We start from the raw sequence: 17,288 nt of genomic DNA, 5'->3' as shown, positions 1-17,288 counted from the left end.
ATTTATTTAGAATTTTCATTTTTGTACGTTTCACTTTGTTCTTTTAAATTAATGCAAAATGTGTTATTTCACATAGTAAAATTATTAACTTCGACACAGTCTTGTCCTAGTGGGGTTAATAATTAAAATGGACCTAATCATTGATACAATAAATAAAAAAAATATCGTGGAATAATTTTCATAGCGTACGCCCGCCCGCAGTACCTACCTACTTATACTATATAGCTCTCCTTTGTGGCAGCACCAAAAAGACAAATTAAATGACACAAGCAAGCTAATTTCCCCGGAGCCAATGGCGGCTAAGTACACTCGAGGTCCCACTCCCATTGGCTGCCGAGGCTTCGTTCGTTACATTTCTGCTACTAACTTCCAACTTGCCGCTTTGTGGATTCTGCGCATAGAGCGGGAAAAGAGTGATACAACATTTCGGCGGAGAGTACCTACCTACCACCGAGGAAAGAAGGTGGTATCTACCTATTGTCTATGTACATATATTTTCATACGGCGAAGATTTCGAGTGCCTGCGTATCGAGATTTTCTTCATTGCATTGAATTCAGTGTTGTTTTTTTTTTTAATATTGTGTTTGACATTCAGAGTTCCATGACTTTTTTCACTAGGAACCTACCTAAGCAAATAAAGTACCCATATAAAAATATAACATATCTTTTGCGTCCCCCTTAGCCAAATATACTAAAATACATATTTTAGAATTTTCCAGGTTTGATTTCATTATCTAGAATTTTCTAGAATTTTCCAGGTTTGATTTCATTATCTAGAATTTTCTAGAATTTTCCAGGTTTGATTTCATTATCGATCTCGATAGTAATTTTCAATTGATTTATCATTTAACCAAGCTATCAACCTAACGGGGACTCGTGCGAGTTCACGCACGGACCATTTTGCCCGACATCGCGGTCGTCGGGCAAAATTGTCCGCATTCAATGCACGCGGCCAACTGATCCGTGATTGACACGCCAACCAATCACAGGGCGTTTAAGTCTCTTATCGTTTTATGATGATTTATCAATTCTAAGTATTGGTTTATAATTTTGTTAAATTTATTCAGAATCATCGTTTATCGACCTGCGAGTCTTTTTGTACTGCCCAATTGGCTTAAATTAAATATAAAAAAGTTTTGCAGTAAAAAATATTTTTTTGTTGCTGCTCTGTTTTACAAAAGGGTTCTGGAAAAACTTTGGTCATATTCTTAAAAGGATAGAAAATCGTGTTTCAACGAATAGGTTAAAAAATTCACCTTGGCTGCGCTTTTTTGCTGAGATCTATGTTTATTTATGTATTTGGGGGTTTTTTTCATAGGAATAATAAATATTACACATTTTTTCTTCTTTTTAAATTTAACTGAACTGCCTCAGTAGCAATCTTTCGTATTTATTTAGGGATAATTCAAAATATACATTGATGCGGCATATAATTAAATCCTAATTATTTTACAAGCAATAATTATTAGCCTGAAACACTCATCCACATTGAAAAATCTCCTGATAAAAGATACATGACGCCAACGGGACATAACGGGATAATAATTATTGCTTGTAAAATAATTGTTACCTTTTGTGCTATGCATAAAAAAATCTTGTCTTAAACATTAGTTCACCAAAAAAAAAAAAAATTAAATCCCTCCATTAGTATTCTGGGCAATGAGAAAACAATATCTCTAAAATTTATGTAGGTACTGAAATTAATTCCAACTTCTTGTATTATCTACCCAATGTAATGTTTTTTAAAGGTTTCCTTTTAGTAAAATACCGAACGTTTTCTTGACTAAATTTTGTTTAACCATCCAAACGGTAAGGAAATCAACGTCATTTATTGTTCAAAGTTTCAACGTTAAACAATAAATTTATTTTTTTTGCTCAAGAATTTTTGTATTAATTTTTCAGAATGATAAAATTTCCATAATTTATTGGTTCGGCTTTGTAGAAATTAAATTATCGCTTGCGGCGCTTTGCTTTAGTGTTCTGCTAGGTTCAAATAGGTTTGCGACACCACCGACTTCAAAGAAAACCACGTCAAGCTAAACCTACCTACTATCGATATAATTTTGGCCATTTGATAAAAAACGGTTGATCATCACTGATCTGTACGAACATATACTTGAGTTACTTATTACAACATCTAATGTATTTTTCTATAAACCATCAACAGTAACAGAATGTATCGTAATGTATGTATCGCCATCATCCCTTCCTTCTAACTTTAGCTTCACAAGATAAGTACCCCAGCTGGGATTTCCATAGTCCCACTGGCTCTAGACAGTTGGGACCTATAATAGATCAAATACTTATTAATAAGCAACGAAAACATTTTCCTCTGCTTGAATACCGCATAAAGCCCCAAATGCTCCCAGCCAGCCAGTGCAGAATGGGAAGAGATGGAAGAAGGAAGGTAGTGAAGTATCTGGCTATTCAAACACAGCTAAAGCCATTTCAAGCAACGTTTCAATTCTCGATGGTGGTCTTACACCAGGGAGATACTGTCAGTATATTTAACTCTGGAACGTGCCACTTTATAGTAGGTATACTATATTTTAAATCATTTAACTGTGAAATAACACAAATTAATTCAAAATTTACTTGCGAACGCCGGGATTTGAACCTGCGGCCTCAGGATTGCTAGTCAAGAGCCTTACACCGAGGTACGTCCGTTTCATAAAAATATGCGGGAGTTTAAAAGATATTTCCAAATACGCATTCCACTCAACACAAAGTGCAGTTTAAAAATGGCGACCCCTGCTAAAATCAAACCCGGCCCCAACGCGCCCGATCGTTCGGAAAAACGTCTACTGCTTCCAATTAAAGTAAAATTAAAAAGTGTTCCCTGTGCCTCCGCGCGACTTGTTTCAGCACAACAATACCCCGCGATGCCCTCTGTTCCCGCTACACCCTCCGTACTCTCTCCACGCCCTCCACACTCTCCTCTGTGCACCCGCAAGGCGGAGTGTGGAGAAAGCTGAACGTGTGGAGGGAACAGAGGCGTAGCGATTAACGGGATTATAATAATATGGCGAGCCACATGCGGCTGTTTGACTACTCGAGTCTGGCTCTTCAACGAATGACTCAATATTTGAATGAATGAATCAAACAATATTTAAAAAAATAAAAAATTACAACAGGTATCTATTAAAAATGTTAAATAAAAAAACATTCCTTTGCGAACGGTACCTACTGTTTTCGTCCGCCAGGATGCGCTGTCAGGTAGGTAGTCTGGTAAGCCTTTACTATGGTGGTTTTGACTACCCGTTGGTGGAATAAAATAACCTTATTAGGTACACAATTATAAGTAGGTATAAGTTTTTCCTATGAAAACCAATACAACGTAAGATACAATAATTGTTGTTTGGCTGACAGCAGAAAACGTAGTTTTGGCTCTTTTTACGTGCATGGGCAGATATATTATGCAAGTACCTACTGTGGGATGCACCTAATATTCAGATAAAACTCCACAGGATATATCTAACGGCAGTATCAACAACGCTAGCCGCCAGAGGCGCTAGTGTAGCATGTTGAACTTGACACGCCTTTCAATGGCTGCAAATCGAATTTATTTAGTACTTAATGGCGGTGTTTTGAGCTTTTTAAATTGTATTTTGATCAATATTGATAAATATATATTTACAAAAGTCCCACAAAGTAGGATCTGTGTATGCAGTTTACGGATGTAGAAATTACAAACACCGTAAGTCGTTTTTCAGGATGCCAAAAAATGCTGACGGACTAGTTAAAATTATTAATTAATGTTAAATAATCAATCTATCAATAAAAAATAATAATGTCTGTAGAAATGAAACCCCTGAGGCATATGTGTGGTAAAACCATGTATGATCTTGTGAGAAAAGTTGAGATCCATAAAGAATTCAAGGCTTATGTAAGCATAATGAGTGAGATTAAGAAAGGACGCTTAGATAGATGGAGGATAAGGAGAATATATGACGCAAATGTGAATGGTAGCAGAAGTCGGGGATGCCCAAGGAAGACATGGCAGGGTGAAACAGGTACATGGCCATGTCAAGAGTCAGAATAATAGAAGAGTATGTATGGATGTGAATGAGGCAAGAAGTATGTGTCAAGACGGAGTTGTTTGGCGGTCCGTCCTCTCTGCCTAGCCCAGAAGAAACAGCTTGATGGATAGTTAGTTTGTTAGTTATAAAAAGCATGTAATATTAATTAGTTCTCATTAAAGCATACTTATCATACATTAATGCATTTGATTATATTTCTAAACCATTAAAGACAAAGTTAATAGCCGCTCTAACATTTTTTTATGTTAGAGCAAAAAAATGTTACCGAAGTTATTTATTTTTTCTGAAACTTGATTTATATAAATTATTAATAAAGAATATATATCACATAGAATCCATTCAAATTTACGGAAGTAAATCAAGGCGTATAACTCGCGCCGACAGGAGACGCTAGTGTAGCATGCTTCCATCAGAATGTATGGGAAATGTCGTAAGTTGGAGGTATTATTAATACAGGGTTTTCCAATAAGAGGTGATATTTTGAATAGCCCGCTTTTTCGGTAGATGTTACTTTTGAAGCTGTCATTTTTTGACGTTTGACAAGTAGAAACTACGAAATTAATAATAATGGAACGATACACGCTTCAACAACGCATTGAAATTATTCAAATTCACTTGAGTGAATCAAATGCAAATCATCTTGAGTGATGAGGCCCATTTCCACCTCGGTAGCTTCGTCAACAAGCTAAATTGTCGCATCTGGGGCTCGGAAATCCCAAGAATTATTGTTGAAAAGCCTCTCTATCTTCAACGTGTGACTGTTTGGTGCGGTTTATGGTCCAGCGGAGTCATTGGACCTTACTTTTTCGAAAATGAGGCTGGAGCAACAGTTACGGTGAATGGATTGCGCTATTGAGAGATGATTAATGATTTTTTATGGCTGGAATTGGATGGTATTGATCTGAACAACGTTTTCTTTCAACAAGACGGCGCTACGTGCCACACAAGCAACGAAATCATTGATCTTTTACGATTGAATATCAAAATAACACCTCGTATTGGAAAACCCTGTATTATAGGGTGTTTGCTTAACCTAATATAACATAACCTACCTACGAAAAATACCACAACATTTTCCCAGTTGTTTCAACTTAATACATCACTAACCACATCAAAGAGCGCCGTTTGTGTTAAACTTATAGGTAAGTTCTAATCTTTGACGGGTGCTTTATAAAATAATGTAATTTAGTCTAAGAGATAATTATTAGAAAGTGAAGTAAATCCCTGTTGTAACATCAAAGATCTGTTTATAGGTGTACCATGCGAATTTATTGTTTTAAATTCATTAATTGCCATGGCGTCCGTCACAATCCTTGTGCGCCACTGCTTTGAACAGTGTACCAGTGTAGGTACATAACACCCCCCGCCATTATTCAAGTCATTATTTACGGACGTGTTACTATTCGGTAGGGCGTACCGTTATAATTGACATTCCATTCAAATAATATTGTAAGGTATTATCGGTGGGAGGGGGGTAGGATTGTTTGCGATAATTTCGTGGCATTACTGATTTCTATGGATAATGAAAATCCATAGATATCGGATTGTCGCTCTGGTTTTTAATCAGAATAGGTATCGTCCATAGGCAGGTTTTCAATTTTATTTTAAAATTAGAATTCCTCCCGCTTTCTTCATTATAACCAGATGCTTGCAATCCATAAAGGCACATAAGTACTGTCTACCCTACCTAACTCACATATATATATATTTTTTTAAATTTCTACTTCCGATTTTATGTCCGGGTTAAATCTTCCCTATAGGAAAAACTAAACCCTTCCACTCACTTTTCCACAAATGATCATCTAGTCAATCAACACTATGCAAGTGCATTATATAAGCAAAATAAATACAAAACAATACAAGAACAACACGTCAACTCACCAGAGATCAAATGGGAAAATAATTCACCGACTCCAGATATTTTCATATCAGAGGGTTCGGCTCGGTAGAACTTCTAACAGGGCCTATAAATCCTACTGATCCCTCAACATAAATACTTAAAAAATCTTTCGTTATCCTACATGTATTCAAAATGACCGACTTTTGCATCTTTATATACCTATACCTACATTTTTTGATAGCTCTAATACGCCTAAATTTTGAATGAGAGACCTAGGTATAATGCAAGTAGCCGAAATAACGAATGGTAATATTTTTATATTCTGAGAATGGCAAATTCTTTGTATTTCATTTCCTAAATCTGTGTATTTTTTATTTTTTCATTAGCAGATTTTTGAATATTACAGGAATTTGGAATAGCGACATCAAGTTATTTTTTTAATTTTGTCATGTAAAACTATATCGGGTCTATTATGACTAATGGTTCGGTCTGTTAGTATAGTTTTATCACAATAATATTATATATAATTAATAAAATGATTGCAAGAAGTCAATCTACACTTTCAAAAATATGCACGAAGTAGGTACCTACCTACAAATACGAATCGCAGCGCCGTGCGCGAAGCTCCGACCGCACATCTATAAGGTGTCAAAGGCAGAAACTAAGTATGCAAAATAACATATAGGGTAGGATGTATATATATTTCACATTCAGGTGTTGATTGTATTCTACACAAAAAATATACATGTGTGTGAATGCGCATTCAAGGGTCATTTGGTTCACGTTAATGCCGAAAAAGGCCGTACCTTTGGGTACAAATGTAGCAATCAGTGGAATCAGTTGGAGTTGGGGTGATATAATAATGTGGGCCTTTTTTCGTAATATTGACTGTTTATTTGGAGGATAAAATATGGAAATTTTATATATCCAGTAATTGGCTTTTCTGCGTTAATTGAGCGCTTGTTAGGATACTTGACCAACGATAACTTGAACGAAGAGATTTACCTATGTATTTGAATTTCACTTTTGTTTTCGGGAAAGAATCAATGAATACAAATCTTGGAGGCGGAAACTGACCCACTTCCCGACATCCGATGGAGCTGAAACTGCAGATAGACTCGTTGTTGATGACAATGCATTCTATCAACTTTTGGTGGCAATCACGTACACCCACGCGTACATGTACGTATTTCTTTGAAATCTGATTACGTTACAGCAGTTAATATACAAAATAAATGTTGGTGCTATCCGATCGGCATTTAGCGAGGTTTGGTAGAATTTTCGACTCTACTTCCTGTGTAGGAAGGTTCAATCGACCAATTTCATTTTAGAATATTAATTTTTTAAATTTTTAAAACAAACATAAAATAGAAGTATTAACAAAAAAACTTTTTTTTACGGACTAACTTGCTGTTTTCATACCCTGATGAAAAATTATGGAGGACTTACGGGCGTTTCACACGACGCTTTTTTAAATCCAGTTTCCATACTGGTTGTCTTTTCACATGGATTTGGGATGGAAAAGGGACGTGTTCTATATTGTTACCGAATTTCGTACAGTTTAAGATGGCGGTCATTTTTTGATATCTATCTATATATATTTATATCAGTACATCATAGACTTCTTATCAGTTAGATATCAAATATAAGTTTCTGGAAATGGAAAATAATACGTTTTAGTTGCCATTTCGTAAAAACGGATGTTTTGAAGTATTTTGTGTTTTGAACAAATTTTTTTAGGCTTTAAAAATGTATTTTTATATTTTAATTAAACCCAAACTAACAACCTTAGAATATATTTTAGGGTCATAGGTTCATAATATGTTGATTTAAAAAGGAGCAGTAAAAACAATCCTCAAAAGATAGACAACGATAACAATGGCCGCCAAGTGCACAATATACAGGGTGTATCGGCACTAACCCGACAAACTTTAACCAGCTATTCCTTAGCACATTTGGAGTAAAAAATGTTATGTGCACTTTGCTGTCCGGTAACGTTTTTTTTTAATAAAAAATTAATTAAACATATTTTCACCACATGTCACCACTGTTTTATCCTTTGTCAAAATTTGAAAGCAACATCGCAACTCTCGCGTGTTGCTGCGAACGAAGCCCGTATTACATAATCCAGTACCAGAAAAGAAATATTTTATTTAACAATAATGATTATTCACATTTTTCGTATGCGAATCACTGATTGTCTTCTTGTATTGTACACATCAGTTTTATTTTTGTATCTAAATTGTTTCACCTCTGGAATGCTTTGGTTTCACCTCTTACGCGTTTCACGTATTAAATAGTCTAATTTTGAAACTAAGAAACTAATTAGTAGATTTCCTGAATTTATAATCGAAGTCCAATAATTCTGAGCACTTTTAAAAACAATTTTCCTCACTTAGGTACTTATCAATAATAATAATTGGATTATTTGAACAGCGCCGTTGTTTTTTAAATCACCGTAAGTGCTCTGTCAAAATGTTACTTGCTAGGCTATCCTACAACGTATATTTTTTAATAAATTTAGTTATTTACAACTTCGCGGAATGTGATTTATGAATATTATTGCTTATGTTAAAAGCCTTCCAGAATTACCGGAATATAACGAGCAGCTTGACACACTTAAGTTTATTTCCACTAATTTGAAGGTACAAAGAATGTATAGTTTTAAAAACAATCCCGATGAATCAAAAAACGGTTCATATAAAACTGCTGCGCAACACACTGAGACAAAGGAAAGCACTCACACAAACGTCATGACTGCATTGGATTGACCACCTGCAAATGAATGCTGCCAGATTGCTAATTTATTTAAACAATAATTATTAAATTTTATTTAAAATATCGCAATTTTTTTAAAAAATCGACAATAAATTACAACTATAATTTAAAAAAAATATTCTTAACCCCACGCTTTTTCGTAATTGATTAATTAATTCAGAATTTAAACGTTGCTTGAAATGACTAGCCGTATTTGGTGACCAGATCTGAATATCCAGGTTCAGAATTTAAACGTTGCTTGAAATGACTAGCCGTATTTGGTGACCAGATCTGAATATCCAGGTTTAGAATTTAAACGTTGCTTGAAATGACTAGCCGTATTTGGTGACCAGATCTGAATATCCAGGTTCAGAATTTAAACGTTGCTTGAAATGACTAGCCGTATTTGGTGACCAGATCTGAATATCCAGGTTTAGAATTTAAACGTTGCTTGAAATGACTAGCCGTATTTGGTGACCAGATCTGAATATCCAGGTTCAGAATTTAAACGTTGCTTGAAATGACTAGCCGTATTTGGTGACCAGATCTGAATATCCAGGTTTAGAATTTAAACGTTACTTGAAATGACTAGCCGTATTTGGTGACCAGATCTGAATATCCAGGTTCAGAATTTAAACGTTGCTTGAAATGACTAGCCGTATTTGGTGACCAGATCTGAATATCCAGGTTTAGAATTTAAACGTTGCTTGAAATGACTAGCCGTATTTGGTGACCAGATCTGAATATCCAGGTACTTCCTCACCTTCCACTCCTTCCCTTAGCCATAAAACTTACCCCAATTCAACATAAAAATTGTTTAAATTATCGGATGTAATGAAATGCATAATAATTAGACCCCAAAATACTTAATTATTCAGGGAAATAAACCCCTGAGTCATCAGTTGGAAATACCAACGACATTAAGTGAAATTAACAATGCAATAATCCTATTATTGCATTGTTTAAAATTTCACTTAATTATTAGCATTAGCAAATAATATTGGGATTAGCAAATAATAATTTACGACAATTTACTCGGAAATCAATAAAGCCAGAATAATAAAAAAAGAAAGTTATCACTTACGTCGTCTGTAAGTGGCTTTACCAAAGTTTGATAATGCCGTCAGAAGGTGAAACAGCTGTCACGCGTAATAATAATTACAACTAGCAGAACTTGTTTATAAACACACTGTTTTTATAAATTTTTTAATAAGACTGTTAAAATAAAAAAAATCTCTAAATTGAAATGGAGTTCTACAAACTAAACTTAAAATCAAATAAATTTATTGCGAAGGTTCAAAGTACTGTACTGTAATATTATATTAAATAATTTTTACGTGTTTAATTATTGTTTAAAGTCAGATTAAAGCGATTAAAAAACCCACCTGGCAATTCTTATTCGAGTTTCGTTGTTTTTACGTATTGGCGCGCTTACAAGCATCAGTCGTCTCATTTTTAACCATTAATATTTAGTGTGTAGGAAAGAGAGAAGACGCTTTTCGACACACTTGTCGAAAAACTTGTTGAATGCCGACGGGCATACTCTTCTACAGATTTTATTAAATATTGATATGTAGGTAATATTGATGTGTAAATGAATGACATTGTGAGAATTTTACCAATAAATAATAAATGAAAATGCGGACATGTAGTTTATGTTAATTTTTTTATTGGAGCATTTGTTCGAAGTGACTACCATTATTTTCGATGCAAGCGTGTAGTCTTGTTATATTTTGATTATTTAAGTTTGCAGGATTTGCTTTAATTTCTGCAGCGGCTTCCATCACTCGTTCGAGCAGTTGCTCTCTTGAGGCTATTGGCTTAGCATACACTTTTTCCTTGAGAGCCCCCCACAGGTAGTAATCCAGGGGGGTCAGGTCGGGTGATCTTGGTGGCCAAGCAATGGCCGGACTTCCACGGCCTATCCAACGACCAGGAAACTCGACATCCAAGTAGTTCCGCACGGCAATCGAATAGTGTGGTGGGGCTCCATCGTGCTGGAACCACATTCTCCGTAGTAATTCGAGGTTCACATCTTCCAGAATCTCGCCCAGTTGCACTTGTAAGAACTCCAAATACATCGGTCCATTTAGTCTGGGAGGCAACTCGATTGGACCGAGTATTTGATTTCCCAGGATTCCTGCCCACATGTTGATGGAAAATCTGTCCTGGCTCGACGACTCCCGAACAAGCTTGGGGTTTTGTTCAGCCCAATGGTGCAAGTTGTGCACATTTAGCACTCCTGTTTTAGTGAACTGTGCTTCGTCGGTAAACAATATGTTTTTCATGAAGTCTGCATCTCTTATGACATTATGCAGCATTCTTCTGCAGTACACGACTCTGGAAAAGTGGTCATTCTCCATGAGGCCTTGGCAGCGCCTATAGTGAAAAGGTTTGAGCCCGTGCTTCTTCAGAACTCTCCATACCGCCATGTGTTCCCTGTGTCCTATCATCAGAGCGACCCGACGCACGGACAGCGTGGGGTCTTCGGTAATTAAGTTCAGGATTCTCTCCTCAACTGCCACAGGAACGATGTTGTGTCCTCCGCCGGCGCCTTCAATCCGTCCGATGCCACAGTCACGCAATTGTTGATACATCTGAAACAAAACAACAAATAACAACTGCTTTTATTATTCAGCTCAGTAATAATGTCAAATAAACAATCGCGGGCTTTTTCACTCATTTTATTTTTAAAGAACACTTATTTTAGGCACATATCAGAAAACTTACGTTTTCTCTTCATTTATTTCATTTTTTTATAGTAAAATGTATAACAAAGTGTTTTAAATTATAATTTTCTTAACTAGGTACGGTTGATATCTTGGATTCACAGGGGTGAAATTGAATTCAAGTAATTTAAATAATCCCATGGTGAGAAAGGGAGTGAATTCAATTGCAGTGAATGATGCATTTATTAGAGATTAAAATTAATTAACTTTTTAAAACGCCGTTTAGTGACCACTGAACACAAATCACCTAAAGTACAATTTACATTTTTAAAGTTGGTGGCCCCTTGTTATGTTTTTAATGTTCCCAGTTTAAATTTCAAAAGCGCTTTTTGGCATTATCAATGAATGTAAATAGTTTCAATAAACAATTGATAGGGTACAAACCTGGACAAAGGTAGCATGGTGTGGGACGCGTCTTCCAGGAAACCTCATGCGATACTCCCTTACGGCTGCTCGTGAATTTCCATTGCAAAATCCATAAACAAAAACAATATCTGCTTGCTCGGCAGGTGGATAATTGAGGGGCATATTTCAACAGTAAAAACTTAGATAACAAAACAAAAACGAAACTAGAAACTTGATGACATGCGAACTCCCAAAACAGCACTGACCACTGATACGAGACGGGGTGGCGGGAACCACACGGGACTTGAGACAGAATATGTGTGAAAGAGATGACAGTAGCGCGGCGTTGCCAATTATTTTACCCCTATACTGTGGGCAGTAGCGGAGTGTGGAAATTTTATTTATTTTTTGTTTTTAAAAGAAAAAAAATGTTACCGGACAGCAAAGTGTACATAACATTTTTTACTCCAAATGTGCTAAGGAATAGCTGGTTAAAGTTTGTCGGGTTAGTGCCGATACACCCTGTATTTTAATATTAGCGAAATAACTATTTTCTATTACCGGAAACTGACATACTTACTTTTCATTATCAACTAACTATCAGCAAATACATTATAATATTAATCATACCTCCAACTTCTGACATTGCTCATACATTCTGATGGCAGCATGTCACACTAGCGCCTCCTAGCGGCACGAGTTTGTTAGGCACAAATTTATTTTAAAATAAAATGTGCGTATTGAGCGTATCCCTACTAAAGATATCTGGGTAAACCCACAAATACTAAAATTTAACATTTTTTCAAATATTAAAAACCATGCATTTATATGAATCTAATTTTAAAGACCTCCCTTACAAATATTCCTAATGACTAATGACCCTTATAAAAAAGAAAACGTTTCTTCACTGGGTCACTTCCCAATTAGCCCTTCACTCTAGCAAAAGATCATCCCCTGCCAGTGGCTGTGGAAAAAAGGGCACCACCGCATTGTGCAACAGCCTGAGGGATGTTTACTATCCTCATTGGAGTCAGTTAAGGGTGGAAGGTGGAACTGTGGGGTAAGGGTGGAGGGGTTTGGGACAGAGGGTATCTTCAGTTCCCTTCTTCATAGGGGTTGGTAAAGAGGGCAAACGTTGCGGTGAATCGGAAAGTAATTAGTTTGTTTTCGTTTTTAATGCACAGATGCAATTACCTAGTTCAATGGTTGGTGCATAATGTCACGTGTTAATCATTAAATCGATTTAATTTGTGTACCTACCTTCAGGTCTAAGTATTGATTTATTGAATGATCACGTTTATTCTTTGTTAAAGAAAAAAGAGTAGGTAGTAAACCTACCCACAAAAGAGATACATTAAATTTTTCAATTCGATATCATTTTACACTTCTATAAGTGTTCAATTTTGTTTATCAGTTATTTAATAATGTTTTGTATTTAGGAGGGCATCGGAGGTTGCTAAAACCACTAATAATGGGAGAATACAACCTTCTAGCATTGCGAAGCAGGCTGCTAAAAAGCTCCATTGGGGGGTTATTCCATATTCGCTCCTTTCGAAATTTTGCAAAATTCTATTTTCGTACTTACCGTTCTCTTTTCGGAGGAAGAATCAGAAAAAATAAAAAAAGCAGACTGTCTAACAATAAAACTATAATATAAAACGTCAGGAAATCTGTTGTAACAACATTGGATTTTTTTAAAGACAACAAACAACCGTAGAGTTATTTTGGGAGATATATCTCCCAGCCTTACACGGTCTAATAAAGGTTATGCTATCTCACTTTGTATTATTGTAAGAAATATGATTTAAATATTGTTAGAAAGAAAAAACACCGCGCTTTCAGTTTGCATTAACATAAATAAAATATTAACATAAATTTTCGCGTTTATGGTACATTTTGCATTAGCAGAATTTACCATAAACGCTCCCGACAACTTTGAAATACTTGTATGAACATTTAGCATTTGAAACATCTGAAAGAGCCTTTCATCCGCTTTGAAGAGCAGTATTTTATTTTGAAATACGTTCAAAAAACGGCGAATTATGACAGTTGTTCTAAGAAAATACATTGCAAAATGTTAGAGGCTTTAGGGGTTAAATGTCTTTGGTGAAATATATAACAAGATAATCATTAAACATATAAAGAAAACTACAAAGATTCAAAGTAATTTGATAGCGCCCCCTACAGGCCCGCGGCTACTAACTGTGGGCTGTAGTCTGTAGTCCGTGCGGTAGAAGTTACTGACGCATTGGCGCTCAAAGCGATCTGTCTACTGTGGAACAAGTTAACTCTGTTCTCTAGTAATCTCTCTGTTTTCTTCTTTCTTCTGTCCAGGGAAGCGACAAATTCCTCCTCGGGCGAGGGTACCTACCACCACCGGGATAATGTGGACGTGGAGGAGGCAGAGTAGCGATTGAATAATATTTATTTATTTATTTTCACATATAGGTACGGCACAACATGTGCCATTCACATACTAAATTACAGAGAATAGTACAGCAACATAAGGAATGCAACAATATAAATGTAAGTATAATGGTATAATCAGTAAATAGTAGTAAGGTTAAAAGTATGAAAAAAAGAGATATAAATAAAATATAAGTAGCAATCTGTAGTATAGTATTAAGTCAAAGTAAGAAATGATATGTAATAATATACAATAAAGTAGTATAAGCAAGAATGAAGTGCTTATAAAATGTCTGAAAGGCAATAAGAGTTTGTAAAAAATAAAATTTTTTTTTTTAGAAAGGTATATACTATTAGAAAATGAAAAGAATAAAATATATACTATTATAATATGAAAAGGAAACAAAAGTAATAAATGGGAGAATCGCGTGTATAATAATAATGTGCGACACTGCTTGACAGTCCGATAAAGTTTTACATAGTACCTATGATGACTATGATATATAATGCACTGATATCAGCTTCTACCTATCGAGTACTAGTAGTTTTTAATCTGAACTACATAAACATTATGATGGTATGGTATTATTCGACAATTTTTGTTTTATGCATCTTTTATATGATAATAGACAATCAGCGTGATCGATGTTGGAATATTCATTGCCTAATCTGTGCAAGCGATGGATTATTGAATTTTGTTCTGCGTTAGTTCCAGTATTGTTGCAATAATAAGGTGACTTGAGTCTAGTTGGTCTACAGGGAACATGGTAGTTTATCAACGAAGTTAATTCAGGGGAGTCAAACCGGTGATTGATTATTTATATTTTTTTTTATTTTTATTTTTTTTTTTTATTATATAAAACATTATAAATGATAACAATATGCAGACTTATAAATAATTTGTTCATTATTATTCTATTTCTCCATAAGTTGAGCTCCAGGAGCTCGTGTTTATGGGAGGAGTCTTTACATTTAGTTCTAATGATTTTTTAAACAATAATCAAAAACTTTTGAAATAAATACAAACATAATATTAACATAGGTACACAAATTAGAAAATTGTTTTTTTAAAGATAATTAAAATAATTCATCTTTTTACAGATTAAGTAAGCGTGAGGAAATTAAGGGTACAATATATCAAGAAAAATTTAGAAAAGTAGTTTTTTTTAAAGACAATCAAATTAATATATATTTTTTACAGATTGAGTAAGTGTAAGAAAATTAGGGGTACAATATATCGTTATCCAATTTTAGGGACTTAATTAACTTTTTGAATTGTTCATAATTCACAGTTTCGGTTACACTAATTTTATTTTTGGAATATATATATATGTCGATAAGTATCATATTTATCGTGAAGGACAAGGGTTGCTGAGATTAGATACATCCATGCCTTTACTAAGCCTTTCCCATCCCTTACCCACCCTTGTTCCATTTCATATCCATTGCTTTCCCATCCATTCCCTACACCAACCCCAGTTCTTTACCATCACAACCCTCCCCTTCCTAACCTCTACCCCTTTTATTAAGTTTCCCCCATTTCTCACACCTTCTCTATCTGTTCCACATACTGTTCGAAGCCCTTCCCTATTCCTTCCCAATACATTCCCAATCCATTCTCCTATCCTTCCCAATACCTTTCCCATACCTTCCCATTACCCATCCCTTCCATAAACCTTCCCAATACATCCCAATCCCTTCCTAATATCTATACATACCCTCCCCCGTACCTTCCCAATCCATTTATCATCCCTTCCCCCACACCTTCCCATCCCTTTCTCTATCCCTTCTAAATCCATTTCTGATCCCTTTCCCATAATTTCCGAATCCCTTCCTCATACCTTCGCAATCCATTCCCAATCCTTTAGCTTTCCCTTCCCAATATTTGTTTTATCCATACCCCACCCTTTACATTCTCCATCTCTTCCCATCCATCACCATTCATTCAAGGCATACCCCACTTCTTCCACATACCTTCCTAATCGAGTCCTCATCCCTTTCCCCATACTTTCCCAATCCTTTCCCCATCCATTTCCCTTAGCTTAGCAATCCATTTCCCATCCCTTCCCATGGGAATGCATTCTCCATCCCACACCAGTCCCTTCCCAATCCCTTCCGCATACCTTCAAGACCCCTTCCACATTCATCTCCTTCCCCTCACTTCTCCATTCCCACTTTGAATCCAAATTATTGATATTTATCCGTTTTACCCGATTTCAGGAATAAGTCTAAACATTTCATTTGCCGTTATATAAATACATATTCCCGGTTATATAAATATAAACAGCTTTATTAAACACAATACACTTACGATACATAAAATAATTGAAGTATGTTTGCAGCGATTTCATCATTATGTTAGTTCTTTTTATTTATTTTTATATTACCTTTTACAAAATAATATTGGCGATTTCGTATCTATTTTAAATAAACAATGTTAAACAATATAAATGTATGAATTAGAAACAAGAACATATAATACAAAATAAATTAATTTTATCGTAATACAAAAATTAATATTCCGCAAAAATATTCTTCTGCTTGAAAAACCAAAGTCGTAAATTATTTCCGTTGAAAATATCTTATATTCCGAAAAGGTTTGAAACTTCGCTATCTAGGAATAATATTGTTTGGTCGGAAATCTAACAGTAGCCTGTATTATGGCTTTACTGCTTCTGAAAAATGACTGTTTCTAAAAAAATATACCATGTTCTTACACAATACATTTTATTAAAAAAATTATTAATATTTACATTTATTTTTTTATTTTTACATAAATTTAATACAAATTTAATCAATCTACATAAATAATAAAAAAGTAATGTCGTATTCGCCGATAAAAGTAATAAAAAAGTGTTTCTCAACACACATTCCTTCGAGCCGGATTTGAACCAGCGGCCTATGGATATCTATACAACTTCACTTTACAGTCCACCGCTCTACCAACTGAGCTATCGAAGGCGATGTCTGTGGTGGCAAAAATGTCAAGCAGTTTCATACAACGTTTAATTGATCTTGAATTGAATTTTCTATTAGTCGTTTTGCAATGGTATTTTAATATATTTATTTATCTATGGTTTTAAATAGATACACGATTACTTACGTCCTAATACAATCCTTATGAATACATTATTTATAAAAACTTATTTTTAAACATATTAATCATATGTT

The 17,288-nt window shown here is 35.0% G+C and overlaps 1 non-coding gene across 1 annotated transcript; it reads right to left on the bottom strand.

Moving 5' to 3' along the window:
• Nucleotides 1-16,988: 16,988 nt before the first annotated feature.
• Nucleotides 16,989-17,078, bottom strand: TRNAY-GUA (transfer RNA tyrosine (anticodon GUA)). Its single transcript is given in 2 exon segments — nucleotides 16,989-17,024; nucleotides 17,042-17,078. It is a non-coding gene; the product is annotated as a tRNA-Tyr (tRNA).
• Nucleotides 17,079-17,288: the final 210 nt, after the last annotated feature.

Source organism: Hesperophylax consimilis, chromosome 24 (genome assembly GCF_061612785.1).
Source record: "Hesperophylax consimilis isolate HC1 chromosome 24, BYU_Hcon_1.0, whole genome shotgun sequence".
Lineage (NCBI taxonomy): Eukaryota > Metazoa > Arthropoda > Insecta > Trichoptera > Limnephilidae > Hesperophylax > Hesperophylax consimilis.
The sequence above is the reverse complement of the archived record's forward strand: the minus strand, read 5'-3'. Positions and strand labels throughout refer to the sequence as shown.